Source organism: Notamacropus eugenii, chromosome 7 (genome assembly GCF_028372415.1).
Source record: "Notamacropus eugenii isolate mMacEug1 chromosome 7, mMacEug1.pri_v2, whole genome shotgun sequence".
Classification (NCBI taxonomy): domain Eukaryota; kingdom Metazoa; phylum Chordata; class Mammalia; order Diprotodontia; family Macropodidae; genus Notamacropus; species Notamacropus eugenii.
Window position 1 is genome coordinate 102,320,161 of NC_092878.1, and position 27,387 is coordinate 102,347,547.

General features: G+C 37.5%; 1 protein-coding gene and 1 pseudogene across 1 annotated transcript in view; both read left to right on the forward strand.

Annotated features, from left to right (window-relative positions):
- Nucleotides 1–27,387, forward strand: part of LOC140514721 (uncharacterized) — a 108,453-nt gene that overhangs the window by 37,528 nt on the left and 43,538 nt on the right. The gene's annotated exons all lie outside the window — the stretch shown is intronic.
- The window catches only part of LOC140514258 (low molecular weight phosphotyrosine protein phosphatase pseudogene), a 36,239-nt pseudogene continuing 8,852 nt past the window's right edge, over nucleotides 1–27,387 (forward strand).

The following is a 27,387-nucleotide window of genomic DNA, read 5'->3' on the forward strand; positions in this document are numbered from 1 at the left end:
TAACCTTTTACAAGGTTATTCATTTTTAAGCAATCTGAATTTATTAATAAATATTGCGTTCTTATTCTTTTTTGTGTTTGTGTTTTATAGATTTGCCTTTGTCCTCCCTTAGATTTTAAATTTCTTGAGAACAAATACCAATTAATTTTATTTGTATTGCCTATGCTAGACATCGCCGTCTTTTGTAAACTGAATTTATGTATGATTTCCCCCCCTCTTCTCTCTCTCTCTCTCTCTCTCTCTCTCTCTCTCTCCACCCATTTTGATGTCTGAATTGGCAGGAAGGAGGAGTAAATCCCTAAGGCTGATTTTCCTTTTCCCATAAAACTTCCCTGCCCTTGTTTCTGATTGTTCATATAACCAGGCAGACCCAGACCTGGGGCAGTGGAAAGAGCCTTGGTTTGGAAGATAGAGGCCCTGGGCTCCACATTATATCTATACCGTTTCCTAGGACTTTTCTTGGAACTCTTGGCTCCCAGTTTCCTCATGTGTAAAACAAGAGGCTGTGCTGGATGACCTGAGGTCCATTTCACCCTTTGTTCTTATGATTTTTACCCTTTTACCTCTGGGATTCTAACCCCCCCAGTCCCAGGCACCTTTATGATGAAATGATGAGAACAACTTGACTACACTTTTCCTCTAAAATGTACATGCATCCTACTGCTGTGGGCCCAAAGACTATATTAGCGCCTACTTACAATATTCTTTTATTAGGCCTAAGGTTTTTTTAAGAGGCTGGCAGTGGGAAGGGGTCAGTTTGGCTTAAAAGGGGAGCCTTCTAGACCCTGTAGAAAAACAGGGAGCCCAACCCTAGAAGATTCCTGAGGAAAATAAAAGGGCATGATTAGAACCAGCCTAGAACTCACCTCTTACCTAACATTGCCTGAAGGATAGATCTTTGTGGTGTAACCTATGAACCTACTAACCACTGACCACCATATTGTTTTCTGCAAGAATGTGGTCCAAGTTCCAGGTAACTGATTGAGGAAATAACTTTTAGAATTCAGCTTGTGGATAAGTTGATAGCAGGTTTAATGGAAAGGTTACTGACTTTGTAGTCAAAGGGCCTGAGTCATATCTTACCTCTGATGCTTACTCTAAGACTTCCTGACCTTAGGCAAGTCATTTCCCTGCTTTCCTTCTCCTCCTTCCTCCCTCAATTTTCTCATTTGTAAAAAGAGGGATTGGTCTTTGAGGTCATCTTCCACTTCTAAATCTATAAGCCTATATGGCAAGTATCTTAAGTGAAGAGTCTGTTCAGGGTACTTGGCACATAGCAAATATTTAATAAGTACTTCTTGATTGATTAAAAAGATCAGGGATTCATAAGTTTTGTTTTGATAATGTGGTGAAGCCTATGAGCCACTTCTTAGAATAATGTCTTTAAATGCATAAAATAAAATGTATAGGATCACAATGGAAATTGATTATATAATAGCAAAATACAAGATAATTATAATATATTCATATTGTATAAAATTATAAAAATATTTTGAAAAACAAGTTCACAGACCCCAGGTGAAGAATCGTTGGATTAGATGGGGCTCTCAGAACCAGAGTTGACATTGGAAAGTTGAATAAAAAATTCAAAGCCAAAAATTTTCATCTTTTACTTGTTGAGAGAATTCATTTATCATTTAAAGCCTATTATGAAGCTGTAAATATAAGAATTCTATTTAGAGGGGAACATTCGTAAGGCAGTTATAAAACACTTCAGGGTAATGTACAGTATGGTTCATACTCAACTTACTTGTGTCCATTACATGAAGAGTACTGTTTTCTCAAAAAACCAAAGAGACTTGGGCTCTGCATTTCAAAAGGATGATGAAGGCCCTGTTTTAAACCTCAGAGGAACTGGTCTGTGCAGCTCTGTGCCCGAAGGAAGCACACTATGATAGCCTAAAGGCTTTGCTTGTCAAGGAAAGGGAAAAGGCTCTGTTTCTCATAGTTGAGAGGAAAGGGTGTGAAATCAGATAATAACTGCAGGAAATAATGGTCTTTATTGTTAATGTTCAACCACGTGGTACCAAGTATTGGGAGGTAAACACAGGATCCTTTAATGTAGGTCACTATACTGCTTTGTCTAAGTATTATGTTGCCCTGAGGTTGGAATAACAATTTGATATTAAAGACAGTAGAGGTATAGGGAAAAGTTTCTTTCTTTCTTTCTTTCCTTCCTTCCTTCCTTCTTTCTTTCTTTCTTTCTTTCTTTCTTTCTTTCTTTCTTTCTTTCTTTCTTTCTTTCTTTCTTTCTTTCTTTCTTTCTTTCTCTCTCTCTCTCTCTCTTTCCTTCTTTCTTTCTTTCTTTCTTTCTTTCTTTCTTTCTTTCTTTCTTTCTTTCTTTCTTTCTTTCTTTCTTTCTTTCTTTCTTTCTTTCTTTCATTCTTTCCAAATTTCCAAATATCTCAATGAAGTTTTAAGCTAGTAAAACTTATCCTGAAAACTTAAAACTGCACTAAGACTTTTGGGACATGATGTATAATTATTGGGGTTTTCCTTCCCCTAAGAAAATTACTTCTTCCTTCAGCTGACTTTCTAAGATTCAAATTTCCTCCACTAAATTTCCTCTGTCCTCATAGTTCAAGGTGGTTAGAAGTGATTCAGTGTAGGGGTGAGATCAAAGGGACTTTTATTTGACCGTTACTACTTTTTGGGTACCTATTTATTCTAAGTTGGAATGCTTTGAATGTTCAAACAATTGAATGAGGTATATTAAAGGTAATAACTAATTGCAAAAGATGATGCCTGGTTTAAAATCCGATATTATATATTTTCTTTCTCATCCTTCTCTTTTTTAAGTGAATTTTTAAAACAATTTTTATTGACCTTCTAGTTTTTTGAAAAATCTGTTCTACTCTTGGTGGCTTGTACATAAGCACCAGCTTCTTTGATATTCCTAAGAGACATTAGTTAGACTTGCATGTTTCATTGTGTGTCCAATGTATCTCCCATCTCATTTAAGGGCTGAATCTCTCATGTGGGAGGTACCGTATAGTAAATTGGTGCTTTATTGTCCTTATTCTGCATGTACCTTTCTCCTGGTTGCATCAATGTCCAGAAACCATCCACAGCCTATGACTCCATATTTCTGTCTTAGAACAGTTGGGACTTGACCATTATACTCTCACAGGCCTGTTGCTACAGGTGTAGTTAATGCCTCTGGCTATAGATAAAGTAGGAGGATGAAAGCTTTTTGTGTTGCCCTGTTTTCAGGTTTTGTCTTCTGACTCTTGGAAGGAGGAGAGAATTTTGGTTGCTTTGCTTTATGTTGCAACAAGAAAAAAAGCTCAGAAATGCCTTTGGAATTTTCCACTGCTTTCAGTGTTTGTTTCCCAGCTCTGCCCTAAATAACTCCTGAAATCAGAAAAGAAAAATCAAGAGTTTTATACTGATGGTTCTGTTAGCCTTATGATTCTCTCAGTTATGTGCTAATACAATAGAAAGTAGCTTCTTTCTTTCGCTTTTTAGATGCATACAGAAGCCTGGTTTAGAATCTTTCCTTGGCCTGTTGCCCACATGTAGCCATATGGTGCTTAATGGAATGCAGATAATGGCTTCATTTTCTTGACTGTTTTAATAAGTGGAAACCTGTGCTAGCAGGTATGGGATCTTTGAGGAGGCCTCTAATAAAAGCATTACATTAGCATTATTCGTGTTGGAGCCCAGCAGGCTATTAATCTACTATGAACACAGTCTTTTTCCTCTCATGGTTCTTTTTTTTTCCTTTGGAGTCCAGTCTGCCAAGTAAAGGAAGTTCACTAAGGGTGACTGACTTTGTTCTATGTTGTCATAATTTTCCATAGCTTCCCTTGCCTTCCTAGATCATCTGATTTTGTGCATGCTTATCTTGGTTCTTGTCTGTTAGGCCTTCATTGGTATTGGTCCACACATACATACTGTGTGACCAAAGGTAAAGTTGCTTAATCTATCTGGGCTTTGGGTTGTATCAGTAGCAGCAAGCAGTTACTCCATTGAAGTGTGTTACTCAGTGGTCTCACACTACTTCAGAGTATTCTGGGGGCAAGGGCACTAGACCTTGAGGCAAGGCCTGAGTTTGTCTCCTAGCTGTGTGATCATTAAGTTAATTAACCTTTCTTTTTCTTAAAATAATTTAAAATTTTTTATTCTAAACGTAACAAGTATTCAAAAAATGAGCATTGGTGTATACATAGTTGGGTTACTAGCTGACTTAGTGGATAGAGGGCCAGGCCTGGAATCAGGAAGACTTATCTTTCTGAGTTCAAATCTGGCCTCAGACACTTACTAGCTGTGTGACCCTGGGCAAGTCACTTAACCCTGTTTGCTTTAGTTCCTCATCTGTAAAATGTGCTGAAGAAGGAAATGGCAAACCATTCTAGTATCTTTGCCAAGAAAACCCCGAATGGGGGTCACAAAGAGTTGGACATGACTGACCAGTGACTTAATAACACTAAGATACATGTGCAGTCATGCAAAATCTATTTCCATATTACTTATGTTGTGATACAGACAAAAAAAACCCAAGAAAAATGAAAGTAAAAAAAAAAAAAAGCCCAGTATGCTTCAATCTGCATTCAGATTCCATTGTTTTTTCTCTGGAGGTGGAGAGCATTTTTCATTATAGGGCCTTCAGAATTGTCTTGGAGTTTTGCTAAGAATAGTTGTCATTCACAGTTGACCATCATCACAATATTGCTGTTACCATGTACATGTTCTCCTGGTTCTGCTCATTTCACTTTGTATCAGTTCATGTATGTTTTTCCAGGTTTTTCTGAAAGCATCCTGCTTATCATTACTTATAGTACAATTATATTCCTATAACGTAACGTGTTCAGCAATTTGTGACTTTCTAAGACAATATGAGACAATGATGGGATACATTTCTCTTTGAATCTATTTGTCATCATGTCACCTCTCAAGAAAAAGGTTTTATTAACTTTAAATAGCTACGTTATTGCAAACTATTTCTATTATTATTATTATATTAATATGTTCTATTATACAGTATAGTCTGCCCTATCAGAACTCCCTAAGTGAAATAAGTAGTAAACAAGTGAAACAAGTACCTATGGTCTCTACAGGACAGAGCAACTTTCAATCCTCTATATTGTGGATGAACAAAACCCCACATTAGCTATACCTCACTATAATCAGTTCTTAGAGGACAGAGTGTCAGATCTTAAGAGCTGATAGGAACTGTTGGCTGCCGAAGGGCCCAAGCTGTTCCTCTACTCTTTTAAAGCCGCCTGTCCCATGTATACGCCAATGCCCATTTTTGAGTACTTGTTATGTTCAGAATAAAAATTTTTAAATAATTTTAAGAAAAAGAAAAGTTAATTAACTTACTAATGATCACACAGTTTAACCAGAAGCTGGTTCAGAGTTTGGCCAGCTGTCCTTGTATATTTAGACAACAGCTCTACACCTATCTTACATGTATTCTCTTTGCATTTATTTTGTTCATCTATGCTTGTCTTCTCCCTTAGACTGTAAACCCCTTGTGAGTAGGGATTGTTTCATTCATTGTGTTTCTATCTCCAGTACCTAGCACAGAATCTAACATGTCTCAGATCCTTACTTAACAAATGCTTGGTTGTAAACATATAAGATTTAGAACTTGAAAAGACCTTAGCAGTCATCTAATTTGAACCTCTCTTTTACATATGGGGAAACTGAGGTCCAGAGAAAGAAGTGAATTACTCAAAGTCAATCAATTTAACATTTGTTTATGGCTATTTTTAGTGATCCTCTACCCATGGGGTGGAGCTGACCTTGGTTCTCAAAAGCTAGTGGAAATATAGGCCTTGGCAGGTTACTGCATATGCGACTGGGTGATGGATTGTGTATCTGATGTTCAAGAACCAGCCTCAGGACATTGGAAGAGATTCATTACCAGAGGCCTGGCCTTTAGGAGGTGAATTATTCAGCAATAGCACCTTGTGAAGAGCAAGCAGGGAGGCTAATAAGCTTTTTTAACCTGTGGTCTATGAATTAAAAAAAATTTTCATAATTTCATTTTACTATGTTTACTTTCCTTTGTAATCCTTGGAGGCTTACTTGCTAGACTTGGAGGCTGGAAGACATGAGTTTGAATCCTGATCCAGACACCGGCTGTTTGACCTTGGGAATACTAATAGCACTTACTTCATAAGGTTGTTCCAAGGATCAAATGAGATAATATATAGGGTGGTCCCCAAATTCTTAGTGGAGTTTTAAGCTATTAAAGTAAGACTTTGGGGACACCCTTCATATAAAATATAATAGGTCATCAATCTTATGGTGCCCTATAATGCTAGGCATCATCGTCATCATTATTAATCCTCTAATTTATTTTATACATTTAACAACATTATTTTGAGAGGGGGTTCATAGGCTTTTCAGACTGCCAAAAGTGGGGGTCCATGCCACATACCCCCAAAATCTAAGAACCCCTGTTCGAAGGTTTGTGGTGACAATGTCATTGTGGTGAAGCCATGTATTCTTGAAGATTTAAAGTACTGTCAATGTTAGGTTTTGCATTTTTCTCCAGTATTGTAATACTCAGATTTCAGTGAAGGTCTTCTCTACTTCTCTTCAAGAGTATTTATCTGTAGGTTAAGAAGCAGCATAGAAGAGAAGGCAGAGAGCTAATCTCAGAGTTAGAAAGTACTGGGGTCAAGTTCTAACTTATTAGCTGTGACTGTTGTTATTCAGTCATTTTCAGTTGTGTCTGACTCTTTGTGACCCCATTTAGGGTTTTCTTGGCAAAGATACTGTAATAGTTCTTTCTCCAGCTCATTTTGCAGATGAAGAAACTAAGGCAAATAGAGTTAAGTGACTTGCCTAGAGTCACACAGTAAGTGTCTGAGGTCAGATTTAAACTCATGAAGAGGAGTCTTTTTGATTCCAAGAAAAGTGATCTATTAACTCTACCACCTGGTTGCGTCTATACAAGTCATTTCACCTCTGTTTACCTCAGTTTCCTCAACAATAGAATGGGGGTCATAACAATGGGGGTTGTTATGATGGTCAAATGAGAACACATTTGTAAAGCTATTAGGACAGTGCCAGGCGCATACTTAATAAATACTTGTTCCTTTGCCCTTCTTAACTCTGCCAGGTGTTGTCTGTGTCCTTCTGGGCAAGCCATGAACTTTTCAGTGCTTGAGGCAACCTTCTAAGGCAATCAGCTACCTACAGTATTCTGAACTTGCATTGAAGGAAGGACCCTCATTGGAATCTCCCTATACTAAGGAAATCACAAATCCAGTCAAAACAGGAAAAATTAGTAGGACCTTTTTGTTCCGTGAGTGAACTATCCAACAATAGGTGAGCCCGGGCAACTGTTCTCTTAGCTGGTGTGGGGGCATCTACTGTGAATTCCACACACCTAAAGAACACCTAAAGAGGGTAGGACTTGCTTGTCGCTCCTCACTCCCTGTGGCCATTCCTGACCCTGATTGTTGTGCATCATTAAAAGTCCCCCATAGCACATTCAGAAGAGTGCACAAAGGAAAGTCCCATTCTTCCCAAATCCAGCCATCTGCCAGCTCCAGCAGAATTTGGAAAACTCACCTGATCATTTATGTTCCAGCTTCACATGACTTCATGGATTTTTTTTCTAGGCTGTTTTTATCTCAGACTAATGCTCTGGGGACAGGGATTTTGTTCTCTGGCAGGTCTTACCTTTTGTAAAGTGTTGTATACATTTGCAATAAAAAGTATAACAACAGTACAACTTCATCCTTCATCAAGCAGCCTCAGGTCTTGATTTTTTCTCTGATACATAGACATGTGTAGCCATGTATCTTGTAAAATCAGGTACTCTGCTTTCCCTGGGAGTAATTTTTTTTTTAAAGCTAAATTGTGCTTTGTTCTTCTGTACTCGTGATTGGCACCAAGTCCTAAAATAACCCTAACTGCTTGGGGTGGTGTTTTCTTCAATCTCTATTTCATAAACTGACATTTGCCTAGGGATAATTTTTGGTTGCTTCCCCTGTTGACTCAAGTGTCCCTGTAGAAAATATTAGGAAAAAAACCACAAAAAACTGTAGCCTGCCCTGAGGAAGAATGACTAGTTAGGGTAACGTCCCATTCACATACCCTCTATTATAGACTAACTGAACTACCAGAGTCCGTACTTTATCTAGAGACAGCTAGGTGGAGCAGTGGATGGAATACGGGATCTGGAGTGAGGAAAACATGAATTCAGATGTGACCTCAGACACTTACTAGCTGTGTAAACCTGGTTAAAACTCACTTGAATGTTATTTGCCTATGGACTCCTCAGAACAATGTTTTTAAATGCATAAAATAAAATTAGTAGGATTGCAAAAGAAGCCAATTATGTTGAAAAGCAGCTGTCAAAATATTAAAAAAAATTCATGGCCATTTAATTAAGAACCCCTTATCTGGTCCAACTCCCTTTTCTTCTGTTTTGGTAAGTGACTTACCCATGTCACATAATTAGTAGCAAAGATGAGACCAGGTCTCCGTTCTCCAGATTTCCAGTACAATCTTCTTATCCTTTTGGTGGGTGATAGTACTAAAAAAGAGTGTCTTCTTAATTTTCTTTGCTAATGGTTTCTGCTATTTTTAATATAGTTTCTTTTCACCCTTAGTCTGGTTTCTTTTAATTCTGGTCTTTTTTTAATGGAACAAACATTTGTTAAGTGTCTATGCTGTGTAAAGTGCTGCATAACAAAGATTATAAATAAGTCTTCCTTTTTATGAAGCTTATAGTTTATACACAGATAAATAGTTATAATGTATTTATGTCCATTCCCTGTGTATCTTGTGCATCAATTTTATGAGAGATATCTGATGCCAGGATTTTGTCTTCCTTGACCATTTCTATTCTCATTCTAGCTGTATTGATTTTTTTCTGAGAAAAAGCCCTTTAAGTTTAAATGATAAAATATGTCTTTTGTGACTCCTTATATTCCTTGATTAGTTATGAATTCTTTCTCTCCTCTTGTTCCCCCATCATGGCTATAAAAATATATTTTCCTTGCTCCTTGATTTTTTAAAAATCATGTGGTCCAGCAGTAGGAAATTCAAAATGGTGGCAGAGGGAACGAGGTTGGTCCTGTTTGTGTGTCTGGGTAATATTTTGTCGCTCACCTATAGCAGAAGCAGTTTTGAGGAAACTTGTAACTGAGCAAAATATTTCAGATAAGTGGAGGATAGACAGTGCAGCAACATCTACATATGAAATAAGAAATCCCCTGATTATCAAGGGCAGACTTGCATGAAGAAACATGAAATTACCATGAATCATATTACCAGGCAGATTACCTAAGATTTCCTGACCTTTGATTATATATAATGTATGGATGAAAACAATTTGAGAGATCTGAATAGAAAAATTAATCAAGTTAAAAACTGCAAAGCTAAAATTGAGCTTCTTGGAAGCTATGATCCACAGAAACAACTTATTATTGAAGATCTGTATTATGGAAATGACTCTGATTTTGAGACTGTGTATGAGCAATGTGTGAGGTGCTGCAAAGTATTTTTGGAAAAATCTCATTAAGGCTTATACTTATTGCTAAAGGACAACAGTGATTGACATCGACTTAAAAATGATGTATGTATATCAGCTGATGTGTTATTAAAGAGTAACAATGTACTACATGTGGAGACCATTATTGTTTCTTCAATTTATTTAATGTTCACATATGTTCTAATTTTAAAAAGTAATGAAAATCAGTCACTGTTTTTGAAGTAAGAATATTTGATTAAATCAATTATAATTATCAAACTATCCAGAACTCCCAGTCTGTGCCTCAGATTTTAAAAATGAATTATATAGTGGAATAAACTAAAATTTGCATGTGAAAATTAAGAAACCTCAATAACATAATCATTTATTAAACATGTTTGATTGAGTTTTATTTTAAGATGGCTTTATTTACGTCTAATTGGAATCTTTAACAGGTGAAGAAAACATTTACCTTTATGTCCGAGAAGACCATAGAAAATAACTGAGACCACTGTGAAAAGTTAAAGAAAAATATATTTTAGTGTTTTAGCAGTCATTTCATGGCAATAACTTAATGAAGAGAAAATATTTTTTCTGTTCATCTTTACCATCTTTTAATATTTTGGCTGTCAAAATAAATGTATCCCCTGCCATGGCAGTTTGTGATGTGAATTTTATCCTATTGCGCTTCAAAGTGAGGGAATAAGGAGAAGTTACTTATGTAATTATTTTTAAGGACCTGATTAATCTCTTGATTTTTATACTGGGGATCCCCAGTGTTAATACAATTTTAAGTCATTAAAGCTTTTGGGACACCTTGTATAGAAGGACTTTGTTTTAAAGAAAAGTCAACTTATTTGTCCTTTGACTTCCATTGTCTCCCTCAAATTTTAGGTTTATAACAAATGAAGAACAACATTTTACTATTTTACATCATTTAGACTCTTTTATTTTATCAATTTGAGATAAGTTATTTTGCTTTCAATATCACCTGAAACTTCAACTATCCACAAGCATGAAATAAACTCAACATTTGGGATCAAAAGGAGCAATAATTCCAGGGTATAACACAATGTGGTTAAAATATAATACCTAGAGAAATTTGGAGTGTGTTAGAAGATTTTCTTTCATCAGTGTTTAACAGATTTGTAGGATATGTATAATATTATATTGAAGGGATTGTGCTTTTTAATTCATTTGGACGCTTCACAAAATAAAATAAACAGAAATTTGCCAAAAGATCTTAAGATACAGGTCTAGTTCCTAACTTTTTTATGTTGTCAAATAAATGAAAAAAAGTATAAAAAATGATGTTGTCCTTTGCCTTTTTATTTATTTAGTTTGTTTATTTATGCATTTCATTTGTTTATTTAAAGCCTTTTGCTGTATGTGGTGTAAAATGCTGTCCTAAACTTAATTTCTGCCAAACTGCTCTCCTGTTTCTCCAGTAGTTCTTACATAGTTGAATCATTCCAGCAGTTTGTGTTAGTAGATTTATCTAATACTAGACTGCTATATTCAGGTTTTACTTTTCACTGATCTATTTTTCTTTTCTGTTCTATTCAACACCAAGTAGTATTGATTATAACTGTTTTATAATATAGTCTGATATTTTGTGATACTTCTTGCCCTTCATTCCTACTGTCTAGTAGGAATTACTGTTAAAATGGATTTTGCTATTATTTTATTTCCTTTCTTTGTATTTTATTTTATGCATTTAGAAATGTTGCTCTACAGAGCAAATAATAAACTTCACCAGATTGCCAGTGGGGTCAAGGACACAAAAACTTAGGAACTCTTGTCATAAATGTTTGCTGTCTGATTGAATGGTGGTGGAGGAGGTTCAGTGAAGCACGGTTCATTAAGGCATAGCTTGAAAGAATGAATATGCAATACATAATGGGGACAATCAGAGATTTGGTTAAATAAACACAAACATAATTCTAGAGAAAAAAAAAAACCTTCTAGATGAAAAAAACTCCAGCACTTCCCATGAAGGGAATGGAGCTAAGTAGGGAGGGTGGAAGGGGATAGGACTGGCAACCAGCTACTTCACCTTATTGAGATGAATGGAATGGCAAGTCTAGCTAATACCTTGGGAGATGTTTGCTACATATAGACTATCTTGTGTTGACTCTGGACTCCTAGTTTCAAACCCTACCTCTGGCACTTCTGTATGTGAGCTTGGGCCAATACTTAACCCCTCTGGATAATGTTTCCTCCTCTGTATCACCTGTGAAATGAGGAGATTGCAGCAGATGGCCTCTGAGGTGCCTTTTAGCTCCTCATCTAAGATCTATTGTTCTCCATCTCTATCTCTATCTGTTTGTCTCTCTGTTTCCATCTCTTTCTCTTTTTCCATCTCTGGTCTGTCTGTGATTATAATCTTTTGTCTTTCTGTAATGTAAATCCCTTTAGAAAGTCGGAATTGTGTCTGTCTTTGTACCCTAGTATCTGAAGATGGAATCTTATTCTATTTATGTTAAATACAGATAAATGTTGTTTGATGGTGATGATGAAAGGGACTCCCAGAGACTTAGTGTTTGGCCAGATGCAACGAATGAGGGCTGCTCTACTCCGCTAAAGCTCTTATTTGATGCCTTGTGGTGACTTTGAAATGTTCATGGGTTCTTGAAACACTTAATCAATCTTTGCTGCTTGATTGACATCTATGACAACCAAGAATAAACTCTAGTAGGTATCACTCTGCTAGAAAGGCTTTGAGTGTAGACCCAAGATAGATAGTGTCTATAGTCTGAGGTTTTTCAACTGAGCCCAATTTTGTTTATCAGAAAGACCGAGGTGACCCACAGGGACCCAATGCCACCTAAATTTAGAGGAGTTCATCACCACCCCCTTGATGAACTTTTTTAGCCCCTTGTACTAAGGGGTGGAGAGAGGGAAGAGTGCACATTTTGAGCTATGTTGCTAGGTAGAAAGAGTTCCCACACCAGAAATTCTATACTAGTGAAATCATAGATGATTGAAATAAGGAAAATAGATAAGGAGGACTCACCTTTAAATCCAAGACTTGAAGTTTTGATGACTTGTGTAAAGCTACCACTAACAGGTATTAATTAGGAAGTCAAGAGGAAGGACCAGTTTGCTCTAAATCTTATTCCATTCTAAAACATATTTTCTGCATTTAGTTGCTCCTCTGTGGTCTGACAACTAAACTCTACTTTCAGTGACAATAGGAAAGAGTGTAAATGAAGCTGTATTTTTTAGAAAACTCCCGGTTTCTGGTTCCCATTAGCAGCACTCTTGTTAATGCCAGAATTATAGGTTGGAAACAAGGGGAGTATTTAAATGGAATGAAGTCAAGGCATAAAATAAATAAATGTGGTGGGGGTAATCCCAGTGGTGACAGATTTAATTTTCGAGACGTCATGTTTTCGTTGTGTGCTCTGGTTGATGTGTTACTGGAAAGTGTCTTGTCAAATGAGCAAACTCTGATAGAAATGGACAGACAAAGACAGCAGAATATTATTCTTTACTTTGTGAGCCTTGCTGACTTCAAAGGCAAATGACCTGGTTTACCTTGAGCTGAGGAGACGCTTGATGGAATTTCTGTATTTACCTAAGACCATATTTTGTAAAGGGGCAAAACAGGAGCATGTGTGCTTTGTAAGGATCTGCCAACGAAGCCTGCTGCTGCAGACAAATGAGTTTCATCAAATCGGTTTAAGTTGTAACAGGCACAAGAAAGACAGCCTAAATCTGGTGCCAGGAAAGAGATTAGCTGAGCAATTTGCTTATTCCAGCTGTTTCAAAGCAGTTTTTCGAAGGCTGAATAATTTCATTTGGAAGAATTTTGCCAACTAACATGAAACAAAAGCTGAACCTCCCCCTCCATCCTCTCCAAACTTTTGGCTTTTTTTTCATCTACATAGGTGGCAGTGGATCCCTGTGGGTCACCTTGGTCTTTACTGAAAAACAAAATTGTGCTCAGTTGAAAAACCTCATGCTCATTATTGAAGGTCATTGTCAAAATTCACTCGTGAAGTTCTACATAGTACTATTGGATTTTCTCCTACACATTTACTAAGTCTGTTGTGCTTTGCAACTTAACTCAAGGCAAATGAACTGCTACTTTGAAAAAGAAACCTAGAAAGCTAAAAGAATTCTGAAAGATCATTTAGTCTCATCTAACTCTGTTTTACAATTGAGAAACCTAAGGCCCAGAAAACTATATTTTCAAATCTTTTTGAGGCAGTCATGGTTAAGAAACTTGCCTTGGGTCATACAGCTGGTAAGTATCTGATGCCGAATTTGAACCCAAGTCTTCTTGACTCGAGAACCAGCTCTCTATCCACTGTGCCACCTAGCTGCCCACAAATTGATGAAGCCATTAGGAACACAGGATCACTCTGGACTGTGATAGAGTACCCTAGTAAGGATTGAGCATAATTTTTCTTTTAATCTGAAGAGTCACCTTTAGTTCAGCAGGGAAAGGAAGAAGACAAAATGTGTTAGGTAAGAAGAATGGAAGCCTAGCAAAGTATTAAATATAACTGAGGTCTTGCATTGCTGTTCAAGAGGATTGGTTCCATTTTGGTCCAGCACCTTAAATATCAGTCCAAACTAAGGGGATCTACTTTGGTTCATAGTGACTGTGAACAGAAGGCTTTCAGCCAGGGTCTTGTTTTTCTCTAATCTGATGGGTCCTTGGGGAGACAAAAATGAACTGAAACAAGCTTCTAGTGGAACATCTTAGGTTTTGGTCTTATTCTTCAACAGAAATCTGGAAGAATATAACCTTCTTGAGGAAAGGGACTGTGTTTGTCTTTGTTATCTCCATGTACATAGCACAATGCCTTTAAGAATTAGATACTTTAATAAATTTTTTTTAAACTTTAAAAATCAGTAAATTGAATGAAAACATAGAGTTATCAAATTGGCAAGAAGTACAAAACTAGAAGGCAGTGCTAATATGTTGGTGATAGAGGCAGGATCCAAAAAGATCTCAAGGTTTTAAGGATAAACCAAGCTTAATAACATAGAAATTAATAGAGACAAATATAAAACCCTAATTGTGAGCCACAAAGTCAACTTTACTGCTGTAAGATAGGGGAAAACCTGATAGGATTATGTTTTGTCAGAGAAAGCTCGAATATGTCAAGAGTGGAACAGAATAGCAAAAAAAAAAAAAAAGCTAGTGCAATCAATTGTGCAAGAACAAGGAGGTGATACAGCCACCAAGAAGATAGGAGATGCTATCCCTGCCAAACTGTGCCTCAGTCAAGCAATATGTAGAACATTGACACACTGGAAGTATCCAGAGGAGAGTAGCCAGAATGGTGAGTAGAATGAATGAAGACCATGCCATACAAAACTGATTAAAAAAACAAAAACTCAAGATATTAAGACTGGGAAAGAGAAGATTTATAGAATGTAGGGGTAGGGCAGAGTGATAGCTGCTTTCTAGTATTTCAAGATCTGTAAACAGGAACAAAAATTAGGTTTCATTTCTTTCACCTCAAAGGACCAAACAGGTGTAATCTATAGAGATAGATTTTGAATCAAAATAAGGAAAATGATCTTAACAATGAAAGCATTTCTAGGATGGAATGTACTTCCACTCAAGGGTATATTTCTCCCTGCCCCCTTGGAGCTGTCCAAGGAGAGTCTCAATAGCTGCTTTTTTTTGGAAATTTGATTGAGGTGATTTTCAAGTATGGAGTGGATTGCACAGCTTCAAATGTCCTTCTTATTCAGATTTGGGAGTGATCTATTATCTGTTGGTATCATTTAGGGTTGGAGAACAATATGCTAATCACAGGTTATTGGTCCCTCATGAGGGAAAGGCAACAATTGTGTACCACCCACAAGATGAAAAGTAAACCACCAATGTGAACCCTCATACCAAAGTTAGAAAATTAATTGCTGTTTGCAGTGTTGCCTAATATCCATCATGAGCACATTTGAATAAGTAGTAGCGATGATGAACTACAAAAATCAATGCTATTCAAAAATTTAAGCATTTATCATATACGTATATTTTTGGAAATACTAGTGGACTAGATATAATTGAAAGAAAGAAAATCCAGTTATTAGACATTTACTATGTGCCAAGCATCATGCTAAAATGTATCTGGAGATATAGAACAAAAGCAAAGGTGATTCCTACCCTCAAGGAGCTTATATTTGACTGTTGGTTGTTTGTCTCAAGCTCTTTGAATTAGAGGGATGTCTACCCCAAGCATGTGAAGACTTCTGGCAGAAAGTATGAATGAGAATAACATGTTCCAATAGCCATGAAGGCAGCTGGAGAAGGCCCTATGAAATGCTTAAAGCTTGGTCAGACATTGAAGATGCCAAGGTTATCCATTGCATCCATCACCAGTCTTTCACCTGGACTTCACTGACTCTAGAGGAGAAAGTGAGGCTGATGAGACTGTACCATTGCCTCCCTTAATCCAATTCATGCTCAGGTTGAGACACTGTTCTACGATGTCATTGGTTCTCTAAGAAACAAAGGACACACAACATCCTATTGTAAGGGGAGACCATAAATCTAAGGAGAATGGTGACTTAGGGGAACAGTATTTTAGTTTTGAAGTTTAGAGGGATTGTAAGAGCGGAACCACAGAGGAAGAGACTGACATTCTTTTTCCAGTAGCTGAGAGAGTATTGATTTGATTATGGGCCTAGAATTGGAAAGGGTGAAGAGTGGAAGGTTCATATATGGTGGAAAGGAGAAGGGGAAGGGAATAGATTTTAAGCACCTACTATCTTCCCTGCACTGCACTAAGTTCTTTACTTATTTGATAATATGGAGAGAAAATGTTGTTTGGCATGACTGGAGCAGTGGACTGGTACAATGGGCTACATATGAGGCACTCACCAATTAGGATCTCAGGGGCTCAGGGTGGGAGTTCAGGAGTAGAAAGGGTAAAATCTTTCCCAGCATATAGGTCACTCACCCTAAGCTTTTGTTCTTGGGTAGACTTGTAATAGTATAGGGAATTATGTATGGATGATTTAGGAATAATTTGGAAGCTGTAGGTTTGCTTCACTCAAGAGCTTGATCCACCCCTACCAGGGGCTAGATCACAACTAGACTAGTCATCAGGGTGATAAATTTCCCCAGGATAATTTGCCTAGCTGTGCAGTTACAGGAGAGCAAAGGAAATAGGAGGCCAGATGGAAAAGGCCTGAAGGATGTTTCCTATAAAGCACAGGCACAGACCTTGTCCTTGGGTCAGGAAAGGTTTGGCAGGAACTCAGCTGAAGCTCACTTTTGCCAACAGTAAACCTTGAACTTAGGACTTCTTCCTAAGTAACTGCCAAATTCTACCCTTGAGTCAGGAAACAGGCAGACTGTAAACAATTCTGGAAAAAGACAGCAGTTTAGGGATTATGGAAATTCCATTTTGACAAGCAAATTTCAAATGAATAGCTATCTTTTCATTTTGTGTGTGTGGCCAATAATGCAGTCATAGTGAGGGAAAAGACCTAGTAATTCTTTAGATATAACTTAGATACTTTTATAATGCAATAAAATATTTTATTTTATTCAGTGTATCAATAAATAAAATATTTTATATTATTCTAAATATCTTATTTATCCACACTCCAAATCTATTTATGCATCAAATGAGGTTGGAAGAAACCTCAGAAATCATCTCATCTACCTATTCCCCATTTTGTAGAGGAGAAATGTGGGATTAAACCAGTGGGCCAAATATTAGTGTCAGATCTGGGATTTGAACTCAGGCCTTAGGAAGCCAAACTCCATATTTCTTCCATGGTATCATACCACCTTGTCTATGCTTCTATATGATCTTTTCCCCTTGGCACTTTTTGGTGGGTGACATGATCTTCTTCATCAGGTATGAACATGCCATGCTGATATTTGCCTCTGACATTTTCATTTTTGCCTGAGTTGGGTTCCCCAAGTCCTCTTCTTTTAAAAATTTTTTTTATCTATTTTATTCTGAACTCAAGAAATAAAACAAGCATTTTCATGACATAGTAGAATAGAAAAAAATGATTGTTAAAAAATTATTTTACTGAATTAGAAAAAAAATAACCAAATTCATTTGGAAAAACAAAAGGTCATGAATATCAAAGGAACTAATAAAAAATGTAAAGCACAGAGGTTTAGCAGTACCAGATTTTAAACTATATTATGAGGCAGTAATTATCAAGACTCTCTGGTATGGGCTAAGAAATAGAAAGGCAGATCAGTGAAACAGAGTAGATATACAATTTACAGCAGCAAATAAATATAGTAACCTTGTATTTGACAAATGGCAAGTCTTAAGTTGTTGGGAAAAGAATTATTGAGTAAAACTTTTTAGAAAACTAGGAAGCAGTCTGGCAGAAGGTGGGCACAGACCATCATCTTACACCATTTACCAAGATAAAATTCTCTTCTTTCACTGCTCATTGCAAATCCTCTCCCCTCCATGATGTCTTTATGTACTGTTGCATAAATTGGAATTCTGCCTTTATCACTTCAAGGAATGATTGCCTTCAAGGAGTGCACATTCTAATGTGGGATTGTGAAATAAGACCAGGATGTGGAAATGTTAGGAGTGTGTTTAGTTGAACAGGAAATGGAGAAGCATTGAAGGGTTTTGAGTAAAAGAGTGATGTGGTCATTACTAAGGTCATTTTGGCAGCTTTGCAAACAGTAGATTGGAGAACACAGCTACTGGAGGTAGGGAGATGATAGGGGAGATTATTTTATAAATATATGCATATATACACATATATATGGATATACACATATATACATAAATGTATATCACTTGGCAAATGTGTGTGTGTGTGTGTGTGTGTGTGTGTGTGTGTGTATGATAGTGAGGAGCATAGATGAGGGAAAAAAAGAATCCAAGATGATAACAAGTCCTCTTAAATAGATGTTTTCTTTAATGTATTCTTGTCTTCGCTGAAACTTTTCTCTATCTGGAATGTGTTTATTCCTAGCATTTCTTCTTGTTCAAATCTTACACATGCATCAAACCCCAGTTCAAATACTGCCACCTCCACGAAGTATTCTCTGATTCCCTCCATCCCACAGTCATAAGTAGTCTTTTCCTCCTATGTGCTCCCATAATTCTCCATATTTTTGTGCTTTGGGAACATAGGTAAGTGCTCTCGTGGCGCTCTCTTATCATGTGCATAGAATTACTTATACATCTTTCCTATTAGCATTTGTGTATCTTGCATATCTTTTCTACCAGACACTAAGTTCCGTGAGGGCAGGGGGTTTGTCTTACTATTTTTTAGGTTCTACAAAGTGCCTTATACATAATTAACGATCAGTAACGATTGAATGGTTCCATTAATTTTACATGCCTTTAAACACAGTACCACTTTGTTCAACTTGTGGTCCACTTGGATCTCAGATTTTCATAATTAGACTTAAAGTCAAATTTGATCAATATCTTTCTAGTCTTTTGTAGCCTGATAATATTTATTGTTTTTTTTTTAATGAGCTGAAAGAGTTATACTCTGTAATCTTAAATGGCAGTGAAGGTTTTGCCGATTATTAAGAGCATTTTAATTATGTGCTACTGAATTCAAATTCTCTTGGATAATGATGTTCCTAACATTTCTCCTGCAAGACTACTCTAGTTCAGTGGGTTTTAACATCAATACGTTTAGCTCTTAATCTTTCTAAATTTCAAGACTTTTTTCCAGCTTAAACAACTGTACTTGGAAAGCCAAGTTCAAAGCAAACGGTCAGTAATTCCTAAGTAATGATGAAAGAGTAATGTATAAAAACTTTTGTTCTTTGAAACCTAATTGTTGGCTCTAATTCTACATATTAGAACTCTTTTCATAGTTATACCATGTAGGTAGTTGGCCCAGAATTTCATAGCAAATGTGTCAGACTCTGTTTTGGTGATTTGACTGGGGAGGATGAAAGACTATCTTTTCATTGAAATTTTCCCTGGTAGCCTCATACTGTGGGTGAATTTTCCATGCAATGAAAATCTTATCTCCTAAATAGCCAGGGAATATTGCAATTTCCTCTATCCTGAATTCTTCATCTGTTTTCTCCCCTCATTCTCAAAATAACAACAAGTCATAATGATTTTTTAAAGAGAGATGAATTATAGTCACTCATATACACAGACATCATGATATATCAGAAAGTTGATCATTAGAAGACCAGAGTTCAAATCTTGGCTCTGCCATTGGTTAGCTAGTGATTTTCTTGGGCCTTAGCTTCCTCATCTTTAATGTGAAGATAATGGTCCTTAACTGTTTGCATCAGAGGTGTCAAGAATGCATCCTCCCATGGCCCAACACTTCTGAGCACAGCTTGAATCAGATTAAAATGTAATTGGGAAATATTTAAATATTAAAATGAAACAGATAATTAGGGGCAGCCAGTGGTACAGTGCAAGGTCTGAAGTCAGGATGATTAATCTTCTTGAATCCAAATCTGACCTCAGAAACTTTACTAGCTGTGTGACTCTGGGCAAGCCACTTAACTCTGTTTGCTTCAGTTACCTCATCTGTAAAATGAGCTAGAGAAGGAAGCCTTTCTGACTACCCCCTAAACATGCTGTGGCTTATCTCTGCCCTGAGCCTTTGTTCAGACTGTTTCTACTACTCAGAATATCCTTTCACTTCATCCGGAGTTATAACTAGGAATTTCTATGCCTGGAGCAAGTAAGAACCCCACATCACTCTAGTATCTTTGCCAAGAAAACCCCAAGTGGAGTCATGAAGAATTGGACATGACTGAAATGAATGAACAACAATAAAAACAGATAATATTACATTTAGAAACTTTTTGTAAGATTTTTTAAATTCATTTTGAACTTAAAAACAAAACAAGAAAACAGAAGAGCATAAGAGAGGATTCAATATAAAACAATAAATTTCCATTTCAAGAAAACCTATATAATAAATGCATTGTTTTCAAAACCACCAAACTTTCCTTTTCACATATAATGAGTAAACAATTTGACCTCATTGAGTCCCTCTTTAATGTCTGCCTTTTATTTCTCCTGGATCTTATATGTCAAATTTTCCATAGGTTTTGCTGCTTTTGTTACAGATGGCTGAAAGTCAGTTTGTTAAATGTCCATTTTCCCCCATTTTTGTCTTCTTTCTATTCTTGACTTTGTCACAACCCTGACTTTTGCTCTTTGAAATATAGTGTTCCAAGACCTATAGTCCTTCAATGTAGCAGTTATTAGGTTTTGTGTAATTCTTATTCTAGTTCTGTGATATTAATTTTTTTTCTTGTTGCTTACAATATTTTCTCCTTAACCTGGGAGCTTTCAAACTTGTCTATGATATTCCTATAAATTTTCCTCCTTGGATTTCTTTCAGGTGGTGAGTGGTGGATTTTTTTTTCTATTTCTGCTTTGCCTTCTTATTCTAGAACTTTAGGGTAATTTTTCTTCTAATGAGATATTTCACATTCTCTTCTATTTTTTCATTCTTTTGATCTTGTATTATTTCTTGTTGTCTTGTAACATTTTTAGCTTCTGCTTGCTCAATCCTAGTTTTCAAGGAATTATTTTCTTCTTTTAGTTTTTCATTCTCTATTTCAAGTTGGTTCACTTTTTTCCCATAATTTTCTTGATTATATTGAATTGCTCACATTTTTTCTTCTAATTTTTCCTTATCTCTGTTATTTTATTTTTAAAGTCCTTTTAAAGCTCTTTCAAGAACTCTTCTTGTGCTTGGGACCATTTGGCATTTTTCATTAAAAAAGTAGTGGCTTCTTTTTGCTCCGCTATCTTCCTTTGAATATGAACCCAGAATTCCTCTATCCCTAACGTAGCTATCTTTCTCTTTTGCCTACTCATTTTTATTTTTATTTTTTTTAGCAGTTATTAATATCATCAAGTTCTAGTCCCAAGGTATAGGGAATGATGCCCCAAGTCTCAGGTCCTTCTTACTTTTATTTTCTGAGGTCCTTCCAACATCCAATCTTGGGCTCTCTTCTCCTCTCCTAAGCCATGACTAAGGCCCCCAGCCTTGTTGTCCTGCAAACATTTTTGTTCTCCAAAGTTCCTCTTGTGGCTGCAAACTGCTGTCCTTTTTGCCCTGGAACTGAAACCAGGGGCTCTGCTCTCCTACAAGTGCCCCCAACCAGAAGGGTCCCTGCCCCTCTGTTACTGCACTTACTAGGCACATGCTAGCTCCTTTTCCCAGCAGCTGCAGCCCAGGACGCCTCTGGTCAGCACATCTGTGCTAACAGTGGAAGGTCCTTCAGTTTTCTCCTATTCAGCTTTCCAACCCTCCACAATGAGATGAAAGTTCCTGAGACTGAAGCTGCCTCCCAACTTGAGCTGTCCCCAGGACTTGTTGTTTGTTATTTCCACAGAGTCAGCCAAGGGGTGTCTGCACTCCATTCAGGCAGAACCTTCACCTCCAGAGACTGCGTCTTTCCGGGGTCTTCTCAAATGGTCTTAGGAGGACAACTTTTTAAAAAATAATTGATTTGTTTCCAATTCCATAAGTTTTAAAATTTCTCCCCCTTTCCCTCCCCACCCTCTCCATGATGGCATCTAATCTTTTATAGGTTCTACACATACATTCTTATTAAACACATTTTCACATTAGTCATGTTGCATAGAAGAATTAAAATAAAAGGGAGAAACAATGAGAAAAACCAAATTAAAAAAAACATAGCAAAAGAGAAAACAGTCTGCCTCATTCTGCGTTCTGACTCCGTAGTCCTTTCTCTGGATATGGATGTCATTTGCCTGAAGAGTCCTTTGGGAATGTTTTAGGTCCTTGCATTGCTGTGAAGGGCAAAGTCTATCAATAACAGTCCTCGTACACTGTGGCTGTTACTATGTATAGTGTTCTCTTGGTTTTGCTCACTTCACTCAGTATCAGTTCATATATATCTTTCCAGATTTTTATGAAGAGAACAACTTCTTTACCCTGACTTGTTGATTTCTGCTTCTCTGTGTATCCTCTGAAGCAATGTTTTATCTTTTTTTGTGAATGAATTTTGTGGAGCCAAAAGTTTTCTGTCCTATTCTGCCATCTTCCCCAAATCCTCTCTAATATTGCATTTTAAAAACTAAGTCTGTATGTAGGGACCCACATGAATGGCCCCCATTTCTATTTGAGTTTACTGATCTGCAACACAAGTTGTTGGGAGGAAAACATCTTGTAAACCTTAAAGCAATGTCAGCTAATATTACTGCTGTTGTTACCAGAAGATATTGTACCACTCATTGAACCCTGGTACCAAAGGAATGAAAGGTTAATGACTCAAAAACTTGGATCTCAGATCATTGATTTACAGCTGGAAGGGACCTCAGAAGCCATCAGTTATAGAGTTAGTTAAAATTTTGAAGGTAGATAGTTATTTTTAATTGATCTGATAAATGCCATCTTTATAAGAACATAAGGTTTATAAAACATTTGTCTTACTTGAGCCTCACTGTCAATCCTCTGAAGAAGTGTACTTATTTTATCCCCATTGTACAGATTAAGATATTGAGTCTTAAGGGATGAACTAATATGTCCAAGCTTTCCTACCTTGTAAGTGGCAGAGCTGGAACTTGACCTCAGGTCCTGCCTTGAGTTCAAATCTAGCTCTCTTTCTGCTTTAATGTGTTAGCTTTTGAATAATGATATGGGCACCAGCATGGTGGTATAGAAATTAAGCTAGCCAGGAAGTCAGAAGTTATCCTACTTTCTGAGTGTTCCTTGGAAAATCGTTTCACTCTAGTGTCCTTATCTGTCAGATTAGATCCTTGTATTAGATGATCTCAAAAGGCCCTCCCAGCTTTGAGATTCTATGATATTTGTATGTTTTGTACAAAGATGTCTAGAATATTTAGATGTTTTGCAAAATTAAAGCTTCCCTATACTCCTCTTAGGGGACAGCCTTCCTTACTACCCCCTACACATGCTATGGTTCATTTCTGCCCTGAGACTTTGTTCATGCTGTTTCTACTTTCTGGAACATCCTTTCCTTTTATCCAGAACAATAACTAGGAATTTCTCTGCCTGGGGCAAGAATCGCAAATCCCACTCAGGGTATAGAGTACAGTATATGTCATTGGTGAGAAGAGATTGGGGGGAAACAGAGGTATTTGGATACTGGCACAAGGCTATTTCTAGGAGGCAGAAACCTTTTAGAACCTGCCATCTCATAACTTCCTATTCTAGTAAATGCTCACTAATTGATGATGTTTGTTTCCATGCTGCTGGAAGGAATAAAAATACTGTCACTCTCTTCTAAGTTCATTGCTCCTTTGGTGCCCTGATTCAGGAGTTATTCCATCTAAGTTATGACTCAAGTAATCACATTTTTCCTAGTCTATTGTGACCCACCTCCTTTATGTATGATTGTCTGCCTGCTTGGGATGTGGTAGGTGGCTCAGTCTTGAGCAAAGAGTCTTTAGGGCTATGCCCTTCAGCACAGCAGAGAAGGAGCTGTGGAAACACATTGGTATCGGGAATGTGACCATGATGAGGACCCAGACCCTAAAGGCTCTAGAAGGGTAGGAATTTGCCCAGTGTTCATACAGCTAGTAATTGATGGAGAACACAGATTTTCTAGATCCAAATTGAGTGCCCTTTCCAATACAATCCTTTCTTCCATTAAAAGCTATTATGTGTTGTAGACTTATTAAGCAGAATAAGACCCCAGCTGAAGTGGGCTAGTTCTTGCCCACTGATGTGGGAATAAAGCCGTTCCTTTGGACTTAGTTTTATTAATTTTTATAACCCATGAAGGTTCTCTGGGACTTGGTGGCTTCTTGATAAGATATCTGTAATGATTATCCCCAAGTGTTTGAATTGGCTCCTACTCAAAAGGCTCTGCTCCCCTGCAAATAGTGAACTTGCAAAAAAGATGTTGTAGGTGGCTGATAGAATACCGAGCATGGTGTCAGGAAGACCTGAATTCAAATCCAGTCTCAGACACTTACTAACTCTGTGACCCTGCCCAATCACTTGACCTCTTCCTCAGTTTCCTCAAGTGTAAAATGGGAATAATGACAGCAGCTTCCCCCCAGGGTTGTTGTGAAGATCAAATAAGATATTTACAAAGCACAGCACAGTGCCTGGCACATAGTGGGTACCACACAGATTCATAGGCCCTTCTCTTCCTCACCTGTTCCCAGGTGAACAATTAACAGGTATATTAACCACAGCAATAAAACAAGGAAAAAATACTCAATCAGGCTCATCCTTTTTTCCTTGACCTTTCTTCTGCCTCCATATTTCAGAACTGTTTCTTTCTGACTACAACTTCTTTAGACTGAGGGGCAGTGGCCCACTGTATTGCTTCTCTTACTTTCCTGGGACTGGATACTTCACCTCCAGTTCTTGGCTCCATTCTTGTGGTCATTTCAGTTGACCAGCTGTTGTGACAGTCACTTCAGTTGGCCAGCTACAACAGTTAATAAAATGGTATGGGATGCCAATAATCTGTTAAATCTGAGTGTCTAGGTACCAGGTCCAGAGAAAATCTTTCAGAACCTGCGGTCAAAAGCAAGATCCTACCTAAGTCTGGGGGCTTCTAGTTCCCAGAATTGCCACAATTCATACTCTGTTTCTACAACCCATGCCTCTCCTACAATGATTCCCTCTTGTCCCCCTGGCCCCCTCACTTTCAGCCTTCTGGGTCTCATACCTCTCTGTACATTAGAGCCCACAGTTCCAAAGATATTGTGATTTTGAGGTAAGCTGACATCCATCTTCAGAAATTTCTCTTTTGTGTTGACCTTCTGGTTTCTCTTGTTTGTCCTTAAATGGTCATTTGTATACAGGCTAAACCACAAACCTTCTCAGAAATTCCTTGAGAGAATTCTAGAATCATGAAGCTCTAAAGACCTGTGATTTTGTCAGTGTGTATGTTCTCTCTGAAGTGTCCTGAATAGGCTGTCCCTCCATACTTTAGTAGACCACTTCATCAATTGCTGAAGTGCCCCTCAAAAGTTATTCCCCTGGTAGCCAAACTTCTGGTGATGAGTTTGGTTTCCCATAAGAGACATAGAGTTTGTCCCTCCCTCCAACTAAAAGCCTTTTTAATTTGGTAATTTCTGCTCAGAGAATGTGTTTGACTATCAAAGCCTTAGAGAATTCAGATTCTCTAAGATTTGAGTGGAGATCTGGGAACATATATGACTTCTGGGTAGTGGAAAGCACAGGATATTTATAGTCAGAAGCCCTGAGTTTCTCGTACATTTGTTGTTCAGTCATGTCCAACTCCTTGTGATCCCATTTAAGATTTTCTTGGCAGAGACACTGGAGTGCTTTGCCATTTCCTTCTCCAGCTCATTTTACAGATGAGGAAACTGAGGCAAACAGGGTTAAGTGATTTACCCAGGAACACATAGCCAGTAAGTATCTGAGGCCAGATTTGAACTTAGAAAGATGATTCTTCTTGATTCCAAGCCCAGGGATCTATCCACTACACCACCTAGCTACTGAGTGAGATCAACTGATTTAACCCCTAGTACAATTAATCTCTCCCAGCCTCTTTCTCTTCATCTATAGAATAGGGATAATGACATTTACAAATTCATGCAGAATTTTCATATCCAGTCTGAACCATTCTTTTTACTAAGTAGTTTAGGGTGCTTCACTGAAACCTTTTCCCCTTCCCCAAAAGCCTCCTGTGGATTTGTGGCTGGGGGGCAAAGGAGATCTTCCCTGTGGTGAGATTGACTTTTTTGAACCCAAGTATAAGACTGTACATTTATTCTCAAATTTCATCTCATTAGATTCAGCCTGTTGAATCTTTTAAATAAATCAATAATGATGGAATTGAAAAATAAAAGACCCCAAATTCAACAAACTTAATCATGGTTGTATACCCCTCCCAGCTGCTATTTTCTCTATGAATCCTGCCAGGACTCTTGCTGCAACAACTCCTGGGTGCCACTTGCCCTTGTCCATCCCTTATATACTTGTCAAAATAATCTTCCACAGATCTTATGATGTCACTGCTCTGCTCAAAAACCTTCAATGCCTCCCTCTTGCCTTTAGAATAAAATATAAACTTTGGCATATAAGGCCCTCAGTGATCGGACTCCATACGGTCTGTGTTGCAGCCATTCCGGACTATTAGCTCTTCCTTGAACCTAATGTGCCATCTTTCCCCCTCTGTACGTTTGCTGGAGTCCTTTTCCTTGCCCTCAACTCACAGCTTTTTCAGAGCTGTCTGCCAAAATCTTTCTCTTTCTTCAAGGTTCAGCTCAGGTGCAGTTTTCTCTATAAAGTCACAGCTTTAGTGTTCTAGTCTTTCTTCAATATTCCTCCAACACATTTTCTGATTCCCTCCTTTGTCTTATTTACTCCTCACTTCTGTACCTGCCTTCTCTCCTCATTAGAGTGTAAGCTTCTTTTGTTTTTGTCTTTGTATTCTCAGTGCCTGGGAGTTAGGTGGCTCAGTGGATAGAGCACCAAGCCTGGAGTCAGGAAGACTCATTTTCCTGAGTTCAAATCTGGCCTCAGACACTTATTAGCTGTGTGACCCTGGGCAAGTCACTCCATCCTGTTTGCCTCAGTTTCCTTCTCTGTAAAATGATGTGGAGAACGAAATGGTAAACCACTCCAGTATGTTTGTCAGGAAAACCCCCAATGGGGTGAGGAAGAGTTAGATGTGATCAAAACAAATGAAAACTCTCCATGCCCAATACAGTAGTAAGCACTTAGTAAATGTTTGCTTAATTGAATTAATAAAATGGATTAGGAGTCAAGAGATCTATATTAATTTCTCCAGTTTGCTACTTATTTTATCTACTATATGAATCTGGCCAAATTATTCAAGCTCTTTGAATTTGTTTCCTCATCTGCAAAATGAAGATAATAGTACCAGTACTATGTAACTCAGAGTTTTGAGGAAAGTGCTTTATAAACCTTAAAGCACTTTATACATATGGACTGTTATTACTACTAGTTATTACTCATGATCAATTATAATAAAACTAATAATTTTGCCAGTCCCACTAGCCCCTAGTTTCATCTCTCTACCTGGCATTGACTGG